The sequence below is a fragment of the Takifugu rubripes genome, chromosome 8, assembly GCF_901000725.2.
Source record: "Takifugu rubripes chromosome 8, fTakRub1.2, whole genome shotgun sequence".
NCBI lineage: Eukaryota > Metazoa > Chordata > Actinopteri > Tetraodontiformes > Tetraodontidae > Takifugu > Takifugu rubripes.
This window is the reverse complement of record NC_042292.1, coordinates 18,489,989-18,496,074: the sequence shown is the minus strand read 5'-3', so window position 1 is coordinate 18,496,074 and position 6,086 is coordinate 18,489,989.

Here is a 6,086-nt window from a genome sequence, read left to right as displayed (position 1 = left end):
TCAACGGGCCGACTGAGGAGAAACTGTTAGCTTTCAATTACGAACCACCTCCCCCGCGGGTGGGGGTGGGGGTGGGTGTGGGGGGGTTACCTTGAGCTGATTGGCAGATGTTTAACATTATTAGAACCTGGCGCAGTGTGAATGACAAAGATTTATAACGAAAAGTGGGTTTTATTGTCACTTCGAAACACTAGGGGGAGCTACAGAGCTAAACTCTGATTGGCTGAACTAACTCAACGTTTAACATCCCAAAAGTTTAATCGGTTTCACTTTTTATGCAGTTAGTTTTTTCTTTTTTTGTTGTTGTTGGTGTGCTAGCATTGCATTTTGTAGGATAGCGTGCTAATAAACAATGTGGTCGTGGGAAAACATTCTACATTTATAAGGGAATTTTAAACAGAATTATTGTTTCTGATTCTATCACTGGACAGAAAAGTAGTTTTCCAGTTTGGATTTAATTTAGCCACTCTAAAATTGTCATTTTGGATCATTTGTCTAAACTAGAATTACAATAGAACTAGCATAAGCCTCAGCAGACATGTCCAAAAATTCCTTTTTTAATGTTGATATTTGGCCCATTTCATCAGCAATTTCCTGACATCCTGGGAATTCAGTCCACCGGTCCAGGTCCCTCCTTCAGGATTTATTGTGTTTTCAATTGTACCTGCTGATGGTCACAAAAGAGGCGGGCCCGGCGCGGCGGCGCTGAGCTAAATTGAAAGTAATTTCTAACAATATGGGAGCCCAGCAGTGGGGCTGCGATTGCCCTGGCCAGATTTCCCAGCAAATGTGAAATAAAAATGGATGCTCCATTCCAAAATAAATAAGATGGGAATAATAGTGTCGGAATAACACCCGCCTCAGGTTAGGGAGGCCTCATTGGGCACACTATTTGGAAAAGGAGACTGGAGCCATTTTCTTTTATTGCCTCTTCAACATCTGACATCTTGTGCCGTCTCATCTTTAAATTAATTGCAAAATAATGTGTTTTCGTGCCAGTGAAGTTGATTGAACGACCCATCCCGGGCTGCATAATTCCACGTTTGAGGACGTGGGTTCCGTTTTTTTACCGTTGAACATTCCACAAAGGCGGATAATTTAGCTGTACGGGATGGCTGCGATGCTAAAAGATGGAGGGAATGCTGGAACGGAGGGGAAGATGTGAGGTCAGGTAGTTACTATGGCGACGTTTCACCGAACAAAAATAAAGCAAATCTTGCACCAGCGAAGCAGTTATGTGGCAACTTAGCGCACTCGAACGCGCAGGGAAAAACAAATCCGATTCCAGGAAAAGCAGGAAAGCCTCCATTTGATATTTATCTTCACATTAAATCAGGTTGGAGCGTCTGACTGCAGTACGAAGGGATTATCGACGGGTCATCTCATCTGAGCGACGGAACCAGCCGAGACGAACCGCGGCGCTGCGTATCCAGGCCAGAGCAATTAGCTGCAGGTGGCTAATGAGGAGGCTATTTACTGTATGATTACGTAAGGGGCTGAAAGGGAACAAAACTGGAGCAGGGAGGAAAATCGGTGTTAACGTGCCAACGCCGCAACACCAATCAGCTGTTATTTATTGTATTTAAGACTGAAATTAAGTCATTAGTTTTGGTTGGCCTGGATTTATTGAGCGACAGCGCCAGAGCGTCAACCCGGTAATCAGGCTACGCACACGGGACGATGGCATCGGTGCTGCTGCAATTAGGAAAACTTCACTTTTAGAAAAGGTTCCGGCTGTGGTCTTGAATTCAGCACTGGTGCTAGCATAAGCAGAACAGAGCGTTGACCTTTGACCTTACTATCGGTGAGAACAGCTCCATCGACTGCATTGAAACCGTAACTAATAAACCTACGCTGTGACCCCAAGGGGTCAAAGGCCACCGTGGCCCTCGAAGGGAGCAGGGAACAGTTGGCTTGGTTTTCTTCTGTGGTCTCTCGCTTCTCTTTGAAATTTAACAGAAGTGGCCGTGACCCTGAAATGACCCAGGTGAGATTAGTTAGCGGAGAAAGAAGCTATTCCATCAGTCGTATCCTTAAAACGGTCTGAAAGATGTAATTTGCGGTTATTGTAAGAACGGAAGGGAAAATAAGACCAGATCATGACGATTGTGGCTGATTGAGCAGAATCTCCGTGTGAACAGTCCGGTTCTGGAGGGGGTTTCTACCGCTGGGAACGTTGCACCTGAAATCTGTTGTTAAAAAAAAGTCAAAAAAGAACTAAATGCCGAATCAGATTTTCTGAAACACGGCAACTTCGACGTCTTCAGCTTGCGAGTTAAAAACCTTGAGTTAAAGAGGCCGACGGGTTCTTTAGAGACGAGCGATTTCACGGCTCTGAGGACGCTGCATAAGTAAAACGGAGATTTTTGACGGAGGGAGAAAAGCCTCTTCATCCCGCCGCCAAAACATCTGAAGATGAGAAAAGATCTTGCAAGAGAGCCATAAAGTGCAATTATGTCTGAGCTCCTCGACCCTTTTCAGGCGAAGGTCTCGGTTTGTCGTCTTTCATTGACATTTGACCTCTGCTGCGGCCGACGAGTTGCTAACGAGAAAAAGGTTGGCAGGGAATAACGGCGCTCAGGGTCGCCCCATTTTGGTCCGATTATTTCCTCCTGGGACAGACGGCCGCCGCACTTGTTGGTTGTTTAGCTGCAAGATGGAAGTTGGTGACGTTGAGGTTGGTCGTAAAGAGACGAGAGGCAGCAAAAAAAAGGGAGGCAGAAACCTTGGCTGGTGTTAGCATTTTGGTGTTAGCATTTTAATTAGCGTATTATTTCATCCCGGCTCTCGGGACATTGACGTCCCTCCGAATTTGGTGCCCACGCGATGGCTGCAGGATGCCGCTATTACAGAGGAACTTTATATTTCGGAGCTGGTTTTCCTGGCTGCTCTTAGACCAGGAAGACTAATTGATCCCTGCAGTCGGCAGACAAGGCAATAGGTCATAAAGCGCAGCCACTTTGTTTTGTGGCGACGCGCTATCACTTTGCTCGCAGAGTGCCATCAGCGAGAGCCGGACAAAAACGCCGGGACATAATTTGAAGCCGTACGTCTTGGCAGCTGGCAAGTTTTGTCATTTTAAGTGGACTTCAAAGGAGAAAAGAGAGCTGGAGAAACGCTGGGCAGCGCGTGGAAACGAGACCATGGATGCGAGAGCACAGGGAAGGTGGAATTAGCTAAACGACGGCTATATTTACAGCTGCACCTTCTGTTTTATACTGCGTGCTTTCACCCTCCAACTCTCGCAGTACCACTAGAAACCTCAGGAGGCAGTGTTGGACAGGTCGGGGTGGAATCCGGGTGGACAACTTTAGCGGGAAAGCATCAGAAATGTGGAGGTCGGCGTCTCTACAAGGCTAATGCACACAGGAAGCTTGCGTCGTACGCCTCTATCTGAACAGCTCTGCAGCGCTGCCCGGCCTTCAGTTGTCACGGTGACGCGTCTCATCCAGAAATTCCCATTTAAAAAAATAAAATAAAATAAAAACGGATGAAAAGACGATAATTACACAGCGAGTTTCTGTGATTTGAGCAGCGATTGATCGTAAAAAAATGTTTTCCCGTGAGCATCCGTCATCGCTTCTGTGTCCCTCGGTCCACGTATAAAGTGGCGGCGAACAAAACGAGATGAGGGCAGATGTAATTGCCCTGTAAAAAGTGTTGCCAGCGACGGTTCAGCCAGAATTGTTCCTCAGCGTGTCGTCCGTGGCCAGAACTTGGCTGGTGAACTGAAGGAGAAACATGCTGCGTGTTTTATGGGTGTATTGATTGGAGAGTTTATGCGCTTCTGCAGGAGCGCGGCTACATACAGGCGCCGCGGCCGGAGGAACGTGCGGCTTCTTTTACGGCTGCTGGACTTCTGACACGGTCCTCCTCTGAGCATCACACCCACAGATGATGATTCAAGTCCGCTCCCGGAGCAACTTCCTGTCTTCTGGGAAGCTTTCAACGCCGTGTTAAACCTTGGCCGGCTCAGTAATCAGGCCTGGCCTGGGATTTAGATTCATCATGAGATTTTAACCAGATCCTGAAGTGCAGAGGAACCCCGGAGCAGAAGAACCGGTCCACGAGCCAGTCTCCACGTTCTGGTACTTGACTCTTGGCTGGGCTGTGACTCTTCCAGAAGTTCCAGGAACTAAAATGCATCGGCGGTGATTGACTCGTCCCCTCTCCCTCCGCTCCTCACCCCCTTCCGAGGGTTCTGCAATTAGGTTCGGGGCCTGATCTGAAAGGGGGAATCACTCCGCTGAGATGAATTGCTCCATAACAGCTGCGCTGAAATGGTGCTAATTGCCGATTGATTTGAAGCCGAGAGATCTGCAATGCAGAGCCTCGTCCGCCCGCTCTCCTCATCGCTCCTCACTCTGATTATCTATTGTTCAGCCTGCTTACGCGCTGGGGATGAGTGGGAAATGGCAGGTTGAGGACGCTGAGGGGGCCAGACAACAAATTGGGTGCCTCTCACCCCCAAAAAAGTGCGAAATTAGACGCAATTAACACACCCCTCAGCCCCGTTCTCGCAACCTCCTGCAGACGGCAGCGATGCAAATGAGCTGTTAGATCGTCTATATATACAAAAACAGTGATTAAGTCGTCTTCGGTGCACCGAGGCGCCGCTCTGTCGTAATTGAGAGCGAGTCAACTGCTGAAGAAGGTTAAATGAAGCCCGGCGATGCAGATGGACAGCGGCGGAGCGCCGTGACTCCAGAGGGAACGCCGACGCCGCTCTGGTTCCCGTGCCGCTCCGCGGTTCGGCTGCCTGTTGTTAAGTCGGTACAATAAAGGAACGCAGCGACTTGATGTCGCAGGTGACAGATCGTCGCCCCGCGGTGCGTCAGAAACAAACAGCGACGACGCAGATATGAGCCTCTGAAAATGGATGGCGTGCGGCGCGGCTCTCAGCGGGTCTCACTCCGGAGTGCGGCAGCTGTTTGTTCGCCGCCTCTGCTCCACAAATATTGCTGTCAAATAATTGATGTAAGTGCTTCCTCGCGAGGGCGCTTTGACAACACCAATATCACCTTTTCACGGCGAATCATCAACAGGCAGCAGGAGTCGGGCGGACTGAACACTGGTCACAAAAAAACCATTAGCATGCCGTGGCTAACCAAATTAAAGCCTTTGTGGGAGGATTTCTGTCCACGAGAACGTTGGGGATCAAATCTTTCACCTTTCTGGTTCGGTTTATGTTCCTTAGATGTTGCAGAGCCACCAGGAGCTTTGTTAGCTTTGAGCTTAGCTTCGGGATTAGCTCATTGGGACATGGAGCGTTTACACGGACATGGAGACGTTCTGTCTCCTGGATGCAGGTCCTCGGTAGTCAGATGGCCGTCCAGGGCAGCCGCGGTGTTGTAGACATCGCTTCCCAAAAATTCCACTTTGCTGTCCGGATCTTTGACGTGAGGCACAAATTGTCTTTTCCAAACGCTCGAGTTGTCAGCGACATTAAATAGATGAAACGTTTAACGACGAGGTGAGAAAACTCCGGTTGACGGGTTCAGCTCATCCGCCGCTGATTGGCAACAACCATCAGCCTGTGCTGATCACGCATTCCCATTTTTGTATGGAAAAGCCATCATCAAAATGGGTTTTTCCGAGCTCATAAAGGCGCACGTTGTGGCTCTTGCCCCCCCGCTGAGTCGATTGTCTCGGCACAGCAGGTGGTCCCTCATTTGCATCATCAGTAATGACGACGTTACACCTCAACTTTGTGATTCATGTTCGCTCGTAGGAGGCCAGACGCCCCATTTTCAGAGGGCCCTCGCCACATCTGACTGACTCACGCCGTCATTGGCGGCGAGCTTCCTGTTGCCTCTGCTGGTAACGAGGGATTGTTTGGTTGCAGCAGCTCCAAGGACGACATTCCGAATGGAAAGAGAGAAGCAACAGAAGTGTGTTGGCACTCGTCAGTTTGACAGGACTGCAGGTACACAGCCCACACTCGACTCAAAAATAGCATAATTAATGCAACCCGGGTTGACAATTAGGTGAAATTATCATAATTATAATCAGCGAGCGCTTTCAAGTATTGTGTTATGTTGTGGCCACGCACACATTCTTACCCAAACCAGCAAAGCTGGCAGAGA